The sequence below is a fragment of the Thermobia domestica genome, chromosome 5 (genome assembly GCF_964235325.1).
Source record: "Thermobia domestica chromosome 5, izTheDome1.hap1.1, whole genome shotgun sequence".
Taxonomy (NCBI): Eukaryota; Metazoa; Arthropoda; class Insecta; order Zygentoma; family Lepismatidae; genus Thermobia; species Thermobia domestica.
This window is the reverse complement of record NC_137458.1, coordinates 39852656-39870481: the sequence shown is the minus strand read 5'-3', so window position 1 is coordinate 39870481 and position 17826 is coordinate 39852656.

Genomic DNA, 17826 nt, shown 5'->3' with positions numbered 1-17826 from the left:
GTATATTAAAAAAAAGCACTCTTAAAAACTATGCTTGTATAAAATACACTAAAATTATCCTTATTTAACAGGATAAAATAAAGAAATGGGATTCCGACTAAAACATTGGGCGCGATTTGATGTTCAAGTGACATATCTGTTATCGAGCATCGTCCCTAATATCCATAAAAGCTGTAGCTCTCAGCCATTGGAAGAAATTCAAATTTTTGCCTTAGCTCCACTTCATCATTTAATTCCTTTATTTTAGTACAGTTTATAAAAGTATTGTTCTTAATCTTTTATTTTTTATTTATTATTTTTTTATTGGTTTAATTCGTAATTTAGCGTTCCGTTCGGCACCAAGTCATATGACATGTGAATCTACACCTTAACGTGATATCAGAACCACATTAAGTCGTACCGAGAATCGAACCCGGGTTTCCAGAGCCGAAGGCGCTTACGCTAACCAAATTACCAGAAGGAGATTTATTATTATTATTATTATTATTATTATTATTATTATTATTATTATTATTAATTCCAATTTCATTATAGATATATCTAACGTAAGTAATAATTATTAGTTATGTTTTAAATTCACATTTAAAACAAAATTGTAAATTGGACGGTTACGAATGCAGACAGAGCATATACTTAACGTTAGATAAGAGTGGTAGTGGAACTTCAATGCTCAATATTTGTCATGCAACATTCGTAACAAGTTACTAGAAACATAGTTACTAGAGAAGCTTTCAAACACAACTGCAGTGTGTAACTTGGGGTGTATACTATAATGAAATATAGTAATCGGGATTGCACTTGTTTAGGGTTTAGTGTCAGAGTGTTAAGTCGCAACCCTGAAAAACAGAAAGCACTCTCATCTAAAGATGTCGATAGTGAATTATACGTACTTTCTCTCTGTCATCATCCTGTTCCCTGGAAACAAATTTAAAATGATAATAATAATAATAATAATAATAATAATAATAATAATAATAATAATAATAATAATAATAATAATAATAATAATAATAATATAAAAACATTTAGTGAGATGGAATTATTCATTATTCATATTTCAAATGTATCCTATGTGTGTAATTGAAAAATAGTAACGTACACTGCTGAACACTAATTAACACTGATTTATTCGTGGTAATAACTTTCCTGTTCTTGTTGTATTGAACTATTTTGGGAATTTCCTGAAATCTCCAGATGGTTGAAGTTTGAACACAACCGTGAACATGTTAGTGATGTAGGGTCTAATTAACCTAAAATATGGAATTCCCATTCCACTATATTTAGTCAAGATAGGCGTGGCTCTGAAAGCTAAGAAGTAGAGGTCTATCTTTCCAAATAAGGAACATTAAAAAAAAAGTTTCACAATTAGGAAGACATTCTTCAGAATTTAACATAACAAATACTATTTTGGATGAGAAAATAAAAATACAATAGTAACAGAAATCTGAAGATTAAATCAATCTGAATCGAGGCCAAATAGCATCTAAACGCAATACAACTTATAGAAAATAGCACTAAAGAGTAAATGTTGATTTTCATACATTTCTAATGTTTTTGTGTGAAAGTATTTGAGTGGTGAAAAGTGTAAGTATTTGGAATATGGAAATATTTACAATATTTCCATATCGATTAAATTATTGTTAGAATTTTTCTTGCTTTGGAATTTAGAATCTTTTTTCCAGCAGTCAGGCCATATGAGATGGGGGGGGGGGATACACATAGGCGAGTTTAGGGTGCGGATTACATCCATTTGTGTTCCTTTTGAGGGACATAATTGATCATGTAAAATCAGAAATCGATCTGTAATTATACCATAATGATTCTTTTAAGAATGCTAAATTGAGTAAAATTTACAGTAGACTGCAAAACAAGTTATTTTAGGTTTGTTCCGGTTTCCTCTGCTGCTTTCTTTGAAGGTGGAAAATAGTTAATTGGGGGGAACTAACGTATGCCCAAGTGCTTGTAGGGAGTGGACACAGATGATGAGATGATACAGTTTAACCTGGTATTTGAACATGTATTCCCATCAAGATTCGAAACCCCTAATGCTGACTGAGAAAAATCATATTTCGGTAGGAGCTACGAAAATAAATAAACTAAATAGAAAATAATCAATTCATGAACTTGATAACAGACGCCTCACTATACTTTAAGAACCTGTGACCATGATGACTCAATGACACAGTATTTACTTTGACGTGATAATTTGATAATAATACCATAATAATTAGTGTGTAGGGCCTTCTCAGAGTCTGTCCACTTTCTATGAATCTCTCAAATTATTTTATTTTTGGCATTGTCTTTCATATTTTTCATTTACAGGATCCAATCATAAGGTGCTTTTTTGGTTTAATGTCTCCTCGAAAACCTGAGAACCATTTAATGTAAGTTATATTTGCTTACATCTATTTACATTTGATTTATTTAACAAAAAATAAACAGGGCTTTTCTACCCACAAAGAAACATTTTAAAATCTATTAGAATATTTTTTGTTTATGTATACGTACAAAAAAAAAAGTAAGAAGGAAGAGAAAAATTAACATACATAAATTGAATATTAATTGGTGTTTTAACTTGTAAACACGCAAAATGACTCCACCATATATCTATTCACGCAACGTCGTTATTTTCGTTTTAGGAAGAAAAATAATCCAGTGTAAATTTGGCAAAATATACCATTACATATAAATTTAAGAATAGACTCATAAATAAAAGTTAAGGGAATTTCCAATGAAGACATAGTTGTAATTCACGAACTAAACACCTAATCACGAGTAGATTAATTTGACAGTGCGCATTTATTTCTGAAATGTTAATCAGAACACAGCGCATTCATTACATTGGGTTTTCCCCGTTCTTTGCCCCATAGTCCAGGTACAGCTATGATTTAAAGTCTAGAAATGATTTCTTTGGCACAAGTAACATAACAATGCATCTTTTTCTTAAAAAAATTATTTTGTACAAAAAAAGTAGAAGAATGAAGATGAAAGAGAATTAATTTATCACGTTAGCTAACTTCAAGACACGTCATGTTTGGATTTCGTGTAGTCGAGGTGAAACATCCTATTGTTTATGCCTGCAAAAACTACACGCATTGGTTCTCAAAAGAACTTTTTCTCTTGTTTTTGCTATGTTCAAAAATGATGACTTTCAAAGCATGGATTGAAATCGGTAAATACTGAAACCCGGATCTAAACTGGAGAAAAATTAATATGATGTCTAAGAGATTTTATCTTTGGCTGTTTGGCGCCATCGTGTACTCACGTCCTGATAATGGCTCCTTTAGAATAACTTATATATATCTGAAGTCTTTCACATCAGTGCAATGATCTGCTAAGACAGATGTTTTGGACTTGACTTCAGGAAGAGACGAGGAGGCCAGGTGAATTGGAACCGAAACAAAGTTCAACGTAAGACGATGAACTATTACCGATAGCAGCAATGATGGTTATTCCTCCCCTCCCCATCAAGTTTCCATTCTGTTCACACACACACACACACACACACACATAAAACGCAATTTAATATATATCTTGAACTCTGTATGTGTGTTATCGCCAAATAAGTCTATTGACCACTGAAATAATTCAAATATAGCAAGTAACTTTCAATTTCACTGTTGCAAGGAACTTGAAATGGTAACAGTCTCATTTCGAAATTTGGAAACCAAGCCGAGACCGAAAGTTGACACAAGAAAACTTATTTAAGATAAACCGAATTCGATACAGATATTTGAATTTGAAACGAAACTAAAATCAAGTATTGGAATCTGGATAACCCGTCAAATCCAAACATTTATTCCATAAGATATCTTTTTCTGCATTAAGGAATGGCTACCCATATTAGTATTTCTGAGGCCAAAATATACACAAATAGTAGAATCATTATCAACATTAACAATAAAATATTTGTAATTCTAAATAATAAAAAATATTACTTTTAATGTTACAATTGACTACAAAATCTCTCCGTACGAGCAATCATTTTAACAAACACACGAATTTATGCTGCGATTGAACATTTTTTTCATTTTCCACTCAATTATTCCAAAATGTATGTTATGCTATATATCCTAAAACTGAACTTTGTAAGTATCGCTGTTCTGGAGACGTAACCACTTGACAGAATACAACTAAACATATTGAGTGAGAGAAAACACGGAACGTGAAGTCTTTCTTTGTTAAACTAAAGGCCATGGGGGGATCTTTCTCATAATTTGTACGTGAGAGATACTAGCGACCATCATTTTTGGATTGACGAGTGCGTCTGACTGAAATTTTGCGCTTTGGTTTAGTGGTAAGTACGGTAAGTGTGGTATGGAAGACAAATGATATCGATATTCAATGAAAAAAAGCCGTAATTATGCCCAAGTACGACGCGTAGCATTGATTTGTACTCCTATTAATAATCCGTGGTGTAGTGATGTGTTATGGGCGATGATGGTGATGTGGGGTTCTGCCCAAATGTACTCCTTTGACGTGAAGGTCCCGCAAACACAATGAATTTTGTACAGTACAGCCCTTAGATTGTCTAATTATGAATTTGACAAGTGTGCCTACTTTGGAGGCGATTGAGTAAATGTGTACTTATGTTGTGGTAATAGAGAGCTACAACAAAACTCCAGGAACTTTTATGCAAAACTTCCCTGTGCATTATTTAATTGTTGATTTATGTGTTAATTGAATGATGACTAATAATAATATGAAAACTGTCATTAAATTTTCTTACAGAAATTATTCAATTCTTTTCAAATGATTTGTTTTCAAATTAGATGTAACTCCAGTATTATTGTTCGAGTCGTTTTGTCTAATTTTAAATGGATAGAATTAAGGTTAACTTGTAAAATTTTCATGTCCTGAGTGTGAATATTTTCTCCTCGACTCTGCATTATCATGGTTCTCGAACCTGAATCCATAATAACAAATCTTCTGAAGGTAAGCTCCAGTAACGACTTGTGTTTGAGCTATGTTTTTGCCATTTTGGAAGACATATTCAGAAGTGGTGGTATCAAATTCTAACGTTGCGCATTTCAAATTATCGTCTTTTGCCCAATACGACGCCACGCATCGTGTGTATGAACCGAATTGGACTCGAAACGGATGCCAATGACGTCGTTGCCGCAGGGTGGTACCATATTGGATCGATTAGTTCCAAATTCATCGTAGATTCACGCTGTGAAACGAAACTCACTTGTTCTAAAATGAATGAATATATAATTATCGTCTGATGGGGGCGTTAGTATCGAGGCTATTTGTCCCCGCCACGAAAAGTCTTGTTTTAAAATTAACTGTAAACTTTTCCCTCTATTAATTTAAAAACACATGCTTACCAACTCTTTCTAAATAAAACGAAGAAAGGTAATTGAAAGTGTGTAGCATTGATTAGAAACGCATACATTAAAAAGAAGTGATTCAAAACGGATGTCTACAGAGAGATAAATTAATATCCACAACAATAATATGAAAATATCAGCATATAACAATGAGAACGGTATATTTTGCCAATATAAACAAGAAACAAACATTTAAATAGAAGTAAAAGAAAAACACTACAGACTTACTATAGTTTTTCAAATATTGTTTTTTCTACTGTAAGACATGTATCTCATATTTTAACCTTTTAAAAAGTTTTAAGTTTCGAAATATCCTTACTGAAGACAGAACAAATTTAAATATTGTATAAATGATTTCCTTCTGCTAGATTTTTAAAAACTTACGGTTTTAAATGGGTAGTAAAAGGTAGTAAATTCAAACTAGAATACATAATAACAAATTTATAGCTATACTATCATTATTATTTTTATGTGACAGATTTGCTCCGTGATTAAATTTCGTAAGTTAGATCCTGTTTGGCTATTAGTATAATATTGTAATGAAACTCTTCCCATCGAACCTCTTCCGATAAATTAATATTATACATCTTACGTGCAAACAAATCGTTTATTTGCTTGGCCACATGATATATGTCCACCTACATGTTAAATCGATGGCAATGTGATGATGTTTCAGTGCGTGTGGGCTTGTACCACTAGTCATATGAATCTTCCCCGTAAATTAATCTGTATCCGCGTCTGCCTATAGCTTTATTACGGAACTAACTTAGTTTATGATTTCTCTAGTTACAGGACTTAGCCATGTGGATTTGGACGACCACAGCCAAGTTGAAAAAAAAAAAAAAAAAAAAACGTGATTCATATATAACTCATTGTGTCGTTCTTTCAGCGCAACATCCTGTTTGAGAGATCATGTGAATTTTTTCCTTAATTTTTGGAGTCAACGTCTTTACTGGAAGTCATTATATAGAAAGAAAACGTAAGGGAACTTTGATAGGAATTTGTAATGAGTCTCTGAGAACTTATTAATAACTGTATATTGCCTTTTCTGTAGTGATTGTTTCCATTGGCACTATCCTGTTTTGTTGTTCATATAGATATTATTATTATTACCTTCGTTACAGTGACTGTTAATAACGAACATTTCTTCTTGAGCATATTGCAAAATAATTCATTGTGAGAACAAGCATATTATAAATTTAAATATCATACCAGTAACCATTTTGATAACGTGATCAAACTAACTACTCGTTCTGTCGGTGGTATTATAAGAAATGATGGTCTTCCCGAATTTATGAAGTTATCAAAGGGTTGAAATCTAATGTGTAACATTTGCGACTTTCTTTAATTTCTATTACTCAAACAAAATGTTTCAATTTTGTTTGAAATTATTATGATTCTTGTGTTAAACATCTCTACTTTCACTATATATTTTAGTCAACCGTATAAGTTTTTACTGTTTGATTTCTTTTTGATGTAGGATTTCAAAATTTTCTTCACATATTCGATTTTTGTACATCCATTATTCTTACTTTTAGCTTTTGAAAGTATTCTATCATGTTGAAATATTATGTCTATTATTAAATATGTAGTTTCTGTACTTATTCTTAGATTTAACAAAGGTGCACGGTGACTTAGTGGTATGTCACTTACCTATGCTGTGTGGGGTCCCTGATTCGATCCCCGGCCAAGTAAATTTGTGGTGTACAACATAGTGTCCGTAGATTTTCTCGGGGTATTCTCGTTCCTTTCCACATTCTCATTCCATCAAGTGTTCCATCATCATTCACTTACCTTAGTTATCGTCTCGTATCGTATCGAGTATCTTACTCTTTCCTCAGATTGTTATTGTCGTACCTATACTCTCTGTTCCTATACTTTTCTTCATATATCTATAAACTACCTAACTAAACAAACCGATTATTTGATAAAGAAGTCACTTTTACTACATTAAATATTAGTTACAATATTAACAATCCAGGCAAGACCAATGCTTGATGAGTACTCAGTTATGGGTGAAATATGGTTACAGTTCTGTTCCATAAGAATTTATTTTATTCCGAACTTGTTATTTTCTGCTCTGTATGCTCTGTATTTTCAACTGCAGATACACGCTCTATTCAAAACTAAGGTCTCAACTTGTTTATATTCTGACCAAACAAATCTGACATATTTCAACGAACATGTACTCAGCATTCTGAGCAGAGCTGGACTTAGATATGATGAGACCCTAAGCTATTAAAGATAATCGGAGCTTTTCAGGCGCGCACCCAGACACTTTTGTTACGGGGGTCCAAGCTTTGGGGGGATCCAATGCTATAAGCCACTACGTCTATATAGTATTGAATGGATATTATTCTGCATCCGAAAAGACGAAAGTAATTGTAAAATACTTCCACTTATATTTTCAGAAAAAAATGATACGAGTAGAACTGGATTGTTTTTATATGAGAAAGAGTACAGATGAAGTGTAAGATCAAATTTTCATGCTTCATCAATCATTTCCCTGTTAAACAAGAACAGTTTTGTTGAGAAAGTGTACAAAAGTAATGTTGAGTTACCGTATGAAGTTTTCTGGGGACACGGTAGACTCCCGTGGGTACCCTCTGGTCCTTTTATACGACCGACTGTAATTTGTTAACTGACATTTTATGGAGCGCGCTAGCAGGAGGGGCCCCATTACTTACAGCATAGAAGCACACAGTTGCTGTACGTACATTTATTTTATTTACTTTTTAAATCTTAATTTTAGAAATGACGTCCAATTTTTTCGTTTAAATTTCCTGGGGCCCCCAAGAGACTAAGCCCTAAGCTATAGCCTGTTTAGCTTATACGTAAATCCGGCACTGATTCTGAGTAAAAGAAAGAATAAATCATTTAATATACAATCCAGACATTTGCGTAATGTAAATAATTGAAAACACAATGCACGAAATCTAGGAGATATTTGAGTTATTATGTTTTGTGTCCTTATGAAACGCCAAAATCATGAAGGTGGTAGAACATAGTTTAACTGAGTTCTATGTTAAAAAGTTGATAATATATTTCATAAACGCAGACCAATATAGCTTCTGATTAGCTTTACTCCTGTCATCTGACGATCACCACTCGCTGCTTGCCACATCGCCATATCCTCTTTCCCCTCTCATCATTAACAGAAGTATCATATGTTGGTGATCCATAATACACATTTATTATATACATAACTTATATGTATTTACTGTCTGCCTAATAATTTAAGTTCTCCGTTTTCCTGGCTTTGAATAATGTATTGTTCAGTAAAATTATACATTTAAAAATGCTAAGGATTTCTATCCTTATTATTAATATTTTACAAACTTTTCAGTTAGTGTTCTTGGCTTTGGTGCTGGAGACCTAGGTTCACTTCTCCGTAAGACAATGTGTAGCTTGGATCCCAAGTTAAAATGTTCATCTATGTTGCATATAGCCATGTTGCTGAAAAGTAACATTAATTTTAAACAAACTTTTACTTTAGAGATATTGCAAAACTTCATTTTTTAAGCACTGCTAGCGATTTCTTTAATTGGTAGTTTTGTACGAAAATGGTTACATGTACCTGGATTATGTACAGCCTAGTTCAAAAATCTTTGTCATCCACCTTGCTTTGAAAGGTCATACTTTGGGAACCATATATAGTAAATTTCCAAATAAAGATCTGAATTGATCAAAGATCTAATTAATTTGATTTAATTCCGGCTGTCGGTAACAGTACAGAATTTTCAACAAGAAGTAGGTGGACAGTGTTATTGAACAACACTGTACATATATGAAGTTATTTTTAATCCAGTGGTAGGCCAAGCAGTTGTATAACATGAACACAACTGCTTATATTCCACTTGTTTAACACACACACACACACACACACACACACACACACATATATATATATATATATATATATATATATATATATATATATATATATATATATATATATATATATATATATATATATATATATATATGATCAGCTTTTAATCTTGAGACTGCAAAATATTTGTAGAAATAAGTATCAGACAAATAAAATTTTCGAAATGAAAAGTCATTATTTTGAAAAGAGAATTTCATCTCTGATAAAATTAAACCATGCGCGGAGCGGGGTGAGGGGAAACTTTCAAATTTCAAATGGAAATCACTATTTGTAATTTATACTGTTGTAAGACCACAAATTGGTACTGTTGATTGCAGATTTATTCTTCAATTAAACGTGGAAGCTCCCAATTGAAAAAAACTTTAGTGAAATTAGTTTTCATTTATTACAGTGCAATCTATCACGAATCGAAAAAAGAAGTGTTTCGAATAAATTTTCTTGGTTGCTTCCCGTAGAATACGAAGTGAAAGTCTATAATTTACCTTTAAAAAAGCCGGAATTTAAAAATGTTAAACGCTTACGCGGCTCGTGGAAGGTGACGTGAAAGATGGCTGTGCATTCGGCATGAATTCAGGTAATTCAAATGTGTCACTGCAATTAGGTGCAGTCTGTAGTGGTAACCGTAATTGACTACTATGCAATCGGTTTTATTAGCTGTATCGCTCTGTATTCATGAAACTGGGCAAAACTAGTTCAAAAACAACAAATGAGCGCAGTTCAAAACAAATTAAACAACTAAACGAATATAATTTTAAAAAAATATTCAATTGAATGCGATGTCAGTAATACCAAAAATGTGAAATAAAATACACTTCAAAAGTAATACAAAATAAACGAATAAAGCGATTAATAAACAAACTTCTTGATCAACAATTACATTAATACCTTTCTCAATTAAAGAAGTGAATTTCAAATATAAAAAAAATATTGGAAAGTTTCTAAGCTACCGTAGGTGTGGATCATGGAGAGATGCAGCCGATAAAATGCTTGGCAAACAACTGACGCTGCACCTACGTACGTAATTGCACAGACACATCTCCGATTATCTGACCTTTTGATTTGATTTAAATTGTACAAAGAAACATACAAGTGTTTCAATATGTGATATTGATATTTTGTATTGCTGCTAGTTACATTGATAATATAAATATGAAAATAGAAGTATATATGATACTTACTATTGTATACAGTGTAGAATTACGTATAGAAGACAAATCAGCTGATAAGGTGATGCCGAAAAAGAAGTTGTGATGTAGAAGACTAAGACTTTCTTAAGGGCTGTTTTATGCATCACCTTGTATTGTTTACTTTTTTAAGGCCAAATATGTCTTGAGGACGTGGCAGGGGCGGATCCAGGACGGACTTCTGGGAGGGCGGTGGGTTGTAATACTGCTACTTAGAGCTTCTTTTAAGATCCCCAAACTCTGGGATGGGTTTTATTTATATATAAAATAAGAAAGTTTTCTCTTCTGGGGGAGGGGGTGATTGTCCCCCCCGGATCCGCTAATGGGACTTGAACTGTGGAACCTTTTACGTACTACAAGCCTTAGCATGTTGGAGATGAACTACTGGAAAACTGAATAAATTTTGATGTGAAATGACTTAATATTAGACCGAATTAAGTTTGCTTTATGTTCGTTTCAGTTATAATGTCAAACGGCTTTGTTGCAACTGAGTCAATCAATTTTCCATTTCTCTGCAGGTATTTAAATAAAATCACATTCATTTTTACTAAAGTAGATATGAATAACACTGCTAGTAACAGATCTGTATCCTAGTCATTTTTCCGAGAAGAACAAGTAGAATTACATCTAAAATTTATGAGAGCTCCCTCGTGGCTAAGCGGTTAGCGTACGTGCCTTTGTCAGAAGCTCATACGGTTCGGATCCTACGTTAAACTGTAGGTCCACGTCTCATATAGCCTCGCTGCTAAACAGGACGCTAAACTCAAAATCAAATCTAATCTAATCTAAAATTTATGATGAATCTTGAAGATAGTTATTCTTCTTACAGAATTTGTTAGAATTACTAAACAGATTATTATGAATGCAGAACAAGATCCAAGAGGACAAAACCCAATGAAAATTCTTACAAAACGGACTAAAATCAAGGGACAGAATCATAGGTAGAGCTTAATAAAAGGATGGAGCCTAATAAAAGTTATTTTCTCTTCTAGTCTGATCATCTAAAATGTTATCTGTAACTCTTCACTTTATTGAAATAACATTTTTTTTTAAATACTGAAAACCCAATAAAATACGTAAGATTGTTATAATAAGTATATACTTCACATTTTGATTTTTGCTAAAAAAAAAATCTTGATCAGCATTTCAGAATTGAAATAAATAAATATTTATACAACACTCAAGATAAAAGACTGCTATATGCTACCTAATAAGGATGAACTTTTTTAAAAAAAATCAAATAACATCATAGTTACTTTTCGTAATTAAAATGAAAGGTTTTACAGTAATATGCTGAACGTATTTCAAATGTATTAAAATGTATAATAAATAGAAGTACTTAGAAGTTTTCATATGGGTGTGTGTGCGAAAGTAATTACAGCCAATCTGCCCTTTTATTATAACATTTCTACGTTTTAATGGTTTTCAAGATTTTAAAAGAATGAAAAAATATTTCATTAATTTTAAAACAATACAGATATCACTTTAGAATATATGACAATTGAAGAAAAAAAATCATATAGGGTGTTCACTGGTATATCAAATGTATACTCCTATGATTATGTCCCTTGGATTTTGTCCGCCTCGTCAGAATTTTCCTCGGATTTTGTCCTCGCCCTCGTTACTACAGCCATTATATACCTACATGAAATCCGATCTGCATAAAAACACGCAAGGAGTCAAGAATTTCGGTGATGCATTACCCTTAAAAAAATTCTTGCCACATAAAATTCTCTGTCTCCAAAGATTATGCAGATATTTTGCAGTCTCAAGTTGAAAAACTCACCCTATATACTATATATATGTAGGGTTCGAGTGATTTTCTGAGTCGATCCCAGGCCATGCGACTTTGTGGTTGACAATATCGAGTCCGTAGGTTTTCTTGGAGCTCTGCATAGGCTCACCTGTTTCATCCCATGGTATCATTCCACCAAATATTTCATAATCATTCACTTTAATTATTATCTGTCTCCTTCCTTAGCGGGTATAACGCCTACCTGTGAAAACGCTAAATTAAAAAATCCAGTTTTCGTTTTTTTTAAAAAAAAAAAGAAAGAAAAAATAAAGCTACTTAAAAAGATAAAGCCTGTGTTCTTGGTGAATTATTTTAAAATGTATGTCATTTGTTTAAAAAGCTGCTATCATTGATTAGCCCAAAAGAAATTTTTATTGTGCTTAGATAGCAAAGTCAGTGATTAAACAAGGAGACTCATGGTCATAGAATCCTATATTGTGACCTTAAAAACAGTATAGGGGGCTAAGACCTCTAGCATACATTCAACTGTACACACACCAATATTTTAATTTATCTTGTGTACATCACGGAAGGTGACAAGTCCACGGTAAGAACTATAAGATTTCGCCCACAATCATACATAGATCCTGGTTCTATTTGGTTCGATGACGCACTCTGTACTGGTTGTATTCCGGAAGATACATTGCGGGTAGGTTGTCTAATTTCTTGTGGCGCCATTTTAAATTTTGTTGTCAAAGGTAATATACACGATTGCTTGTCTCTCATACACAAATATGTTGAAAACATGGCATACTATAGTACGCCTTACGAAATGAATTAACAAAACTAAGAGAATTCATGGGAATTCTCTGCTGTTAATGGCTATAAAAATGTACACAGGGCTAGTACCACCTGTTTCAAATGATGTCATCAAAAATTCTTCTTTGGAACAACGTACATCTCTTTCCACTCATTAATAATTTTGCACCCGTTGAACAGGTGCTTCTTACTCACTAGGGAAGAAAGCAATACCTTTATTGGTACGTACAGTATGTCTTTTTTATGTTAAAAAAACTTGCGTGTTCTCTTTTATTCTTTGCGTAGGTTAACTACTTTTCGTGTTGTTCATTAGTTCTTTATCATATTCACAGCAGCAGGTATGACATTTTATATGAATTGTGCTTATGTCATCATTTTTGTCAGTAGCTTTTTCATTTATGTTGTGTGTTTTCATACACTACCGTATACGTGTTGTGCATTCACATTACTAGAAAAACAATATTCATCACTATGCAAAGTATAACAACTTTATTATATTATATGCCTCAATCAGCAAGCAGGGATACTGGATAATGATAATTTGAATTCATTAACTGTTCTCACATTTTCTATTTGGAAAGGGAAGCGGGTGTATTTCAAATACTCCGTTATATAATAGCCATTTTTTTTAAAAATAAAAGTCTAAATCTCATGGTAATAAACATAAAAGAAGTCAGTTTCGTTTTACAGTTGTGAAACAACGGTAGACTTCCAAACTATGCGAATTCAATCTGTAACAGATCTATAACTTCCGGCTGTGATAGAGGGATAGTGTGAGAGATGGAACTTCCTCATCTGACGCTTAATCTATATGAAAAAGCAGTTTGTTATCAGATATCAGTACTGAATAGTGTTGTAAAGGTCTGAAAAAAAACAACGGATTTTTTTTAAAAGTTTTTTACCACGTAAAACTCAAAGATTTCATTTCATTTTTCATTTAAATTTTTTAACGTTTTTTCCCGAACTTGAAAAAAAAACGGAAAAATTGAAATTTTCGAATATTTTACTACATCATTCTTTTAAAATGAAAACTATTTTATATTTACTAGTTTACTGTTAAGATCATTGAGTAGTTATGTTTCTTATATTGATTAGTTACGTTTCATGTATTACAGTAGGGGAATTTTGTAGCAACAAATATATTTGCACCCTTCATTTAAAGCTACCGTTTTATGGCAGGGAAGTGTTAAAATAACGACCAGAATCATTTTCGTTAATACCAAATAACGATTATGGAGATATATTTTATGGAGATACGTATCTTCCTCGTGCTGTGTAAAATTTCCGGAAATTTTGAACCCATTAGAAAAAATCTTTAGTTCGAAAATATTAGGAAAACCAAGAAAATATAATTTAAAAACTATTTCTTCGCCTGATGCTAATCTTATTTGCCATAACGTGTCTGCAGCATATATACAACGTCTTTCGCTAGCAGGAAAAATACTTAAAGCAACAGCTTTTAATTTTAGTTTTTAGTTTTCTGATTTCTGATGAAAATTCCTCTTTATTATTTGTATATTTTTCGAACAACTCAAAGAGAGAGATGATCTTATTTACATATACACACAAACACCGCAACAAGTGGGTAGATTTGAGCAGCGACAAGTATATTCAAGAATTTAACATGTGAAATTTCCGTTCGTTATTATTGAAGACTAGCAGAATGCCCGTTCTTTGCACGGGGAGAATACGTTTCATTTTGGGTATAAGGGGATCCAAAACTGTCACCAAAGAATCTAGGGACCCCCAAAACTGTGAATTCGACACTAATATCTGGCATTGTCGATCAAAAATGAAAAATGAAATCTTTGAGGTTTACGTCCCACGGTTATGCAGGTTAGACTAAAGGAGACGGTGATTATGAGAAATGAATGAAATGGTGGAATGAAGAAAGTGGGAGGAAACGGGAGAACCCCGAGAAAACCCACGCACACGGTGTTTGTCCACCACAAAGTTCACTTGGCGGGAGCAGGATAATATATATCCCCTCTTCCCCGCCCCAAGTTACGAGGATGAATTTTGATTTAAACGGTATCGGAAGTGTTACTGTTCATTTCAGTGACCCCAATAACTATGGATTCGACACTAAGATCGGTAATTTTCAATATATATCTGCACTTCCTTTCTCCAAGTTGCACCTTCAAAGTGAAATGGTAAAATCTATCCCAGGCCCGAACCTCATCGAGATCAGTCTGATGGTTCAAGAGTTGTTAAGTTACAAATATAGTCACTTTCATTTTTATATATATAGATAATTTGTCGTACTAGAAAACAGGCATTTGTTTACATACAAAATTTTATACATAAAGTTTATATTAAAGTCTGTATTTGAATATTAAATAATTGTAATTACACGTCTTAGTGAAATTTGCCTACTTCTCTCTCTTTTAAGAAGTAATTTGGTTAAAACTAAAAAAAAAAAAAAAAAATCACCAGATCAAAGGGCACATTAAGAACTCCGTTTCATTCAAGAGCCCTATTTGTTGCAACAGAAACGCTTCTTGATGGTAGATATGTATGCAATTATAAAAGTTCTGTAATTAATGCACATGCACATCCAGGAGTAAACGACTAAAAGGCACATTAAGGAAATGAGTACAGACTATTAATTTTCATGAATAATTCAACAGTTTTATTTTCGAATGCTTCTTTTTTAAATATCCACAATATTGAAATTTCTCAACTTACATTTTTCACGCGTTCGAGAAAAAAAAAACGGTTCCATTACAAATAAACCTAACCTAATACAAAGATTTTTGTTATTTTTCCAATTTTTCCGAAAAAAAAAAAAAACAGAAAAAAAACTGTTTTTTAACAGCAGATTCAAAATTTCTGGAAATTTTACAACACTAGTACTGAAACCGAAATTTATTCAATTTCTTACCACCTCCGATTTCAGTAGAAGACTAAAGCTGAGGTAAAAATTATTCGTTGGATACTGAATCCTGTTACCTTCTATTACGGTTTCTTCTCCATGTTGAACAATATTAAAACCAAAAATAATAGTAGATTTCTACCATGTCTACTTCTATCGCAGCCAGAAATGTTAGAAATGTAGGCTGCAGTAGAGGAGTAAAATAAGATTCTTTTGTTACTAAAGTTATATTAAAAGCCTCCTTCTTGCTGCCGTACGTTTTGTTTTACGTACGATCTGCATTGAAAACAGAAATCATAGATATTCCAACTTCAGGTTTCAGTAGAAAGATAAAGACGAAGATAAAACTTATCCTTCGAATTTTCAATTCACATCAGGAGGTCATTATTCACTAGGATTTTACTATTTTTTTTGTTTTATGGTGATCTATATTAAAACCGGAATTAATAGTTTATTTCTACCACTAACTAACTAACTAACTAACTAACTATATGGGCTATGGAACCCGGAGGTTCAATGCCGCGTTCAGAAAAGCTCTCCACTGACTTCTATCCTTAGCTAACTGTATCCAGTTTCTACTTTGTATTCCAATCTCTGCGAGATCCATCTTAATATTGTCCTCCCATCTGCGTTTAGGTCTTCCTAATGGTCGTTTTCCGATTGGCCTTCCAGTCAAGACTTTGAAAGCGTTTCTACTTTCTTCCATTCTAGCTGCATGACCCGCCCACCTAAGCATCCTAGACTTGACGACCCTAACAATGTTGGCTAAACCATATAAATTATGTAGTTCCTCGTTATAAAGTTTCCGCCATTCCCCATTCCCGTTCCTCTTGGGTCCGAATATTCGTCTCAGGATCTTGTTCTCAAATACTTTCAGTCTATGCTCTTCCCTCAGAGTAAGTGACCATGTTTCGCAACCATACAGAACAATAGGCATGATTATCGTTTTGTATATTTTAAGTTTCAAATTCCTCGACAGAATTGGCGACGACAAGAGATTTTGAACTGAATCATAACACGAATTCCCTGCTTTTAGTTGACATTTAATTTCTCCGTGAATATGATTTTCGTCTGTTAATATTGATCCTAGATATTTGAAAGTATCCACTTTATCAAAAGTATTATTTATTATTTTAACGCATCCATAATTTGCTGTATTCCGGTTCCGACGTCTTCCATGTATTTAGTTTTCTCTGCATTTACTTCTACACCCATGTCTCTGCAGGCGTTTAATAAGATCTCTGCATTTCTTTCTATTATCCTATCATCCCCTATTAAATTTACATCATCAGCATATGCCATAACCTGGTGAATACCGTTCAACTGTAGGCCCTGGTTGCTATCTTTGATTTTCCTTATAGCGTATTCCAGAACGAAGTTAAATAATAACCGAAGTTAAATTTCTACCACTTATGGTTGTAATAAAAGCAGTAAGTTGAAAATGGAATCCATTCTTATGGTATTGACTCCATATTAGAAAACCAATTCTCTCTAATACGTTTTGCATCATTGTGTTTAAATTTCCACCACTTTAAGCTCACATACAGGGATAAATGTTGAAAATTTTAATTGGGTTTGGAACTCTCAATTGATTCCGGGAAACCACTTGTCCATATCTCTTAACAGTTTTGCTCTAGAAGATCAATATTTAAATCAGAAGTAGTAAATTAATATTACTTCCAGTATTAGTAGGGAGATACAGGAACAGACGAAATATTTTCTAAGTGATGCTAAATCAATTGCAAAAACAGTTTGTAGCTGTCTCTTGTTGTTCTGTTCTATGGTGATAAAAGTTGTAATCGAAAATTATTAGAAATACTTGTGGTTTCAATAGGGGGTTAAGGGAGGAGATAGAACACATTCTTTAGAAGCTGAATCTAGTGCGAAAACCCGCTTCTCCATATGTCTTATAGTTTTTATCTATTAAGATCAATATTTAAACTGGAAGTACTAAGACATTTTTACCATTTCCGGTTTTGGTAGAGTAC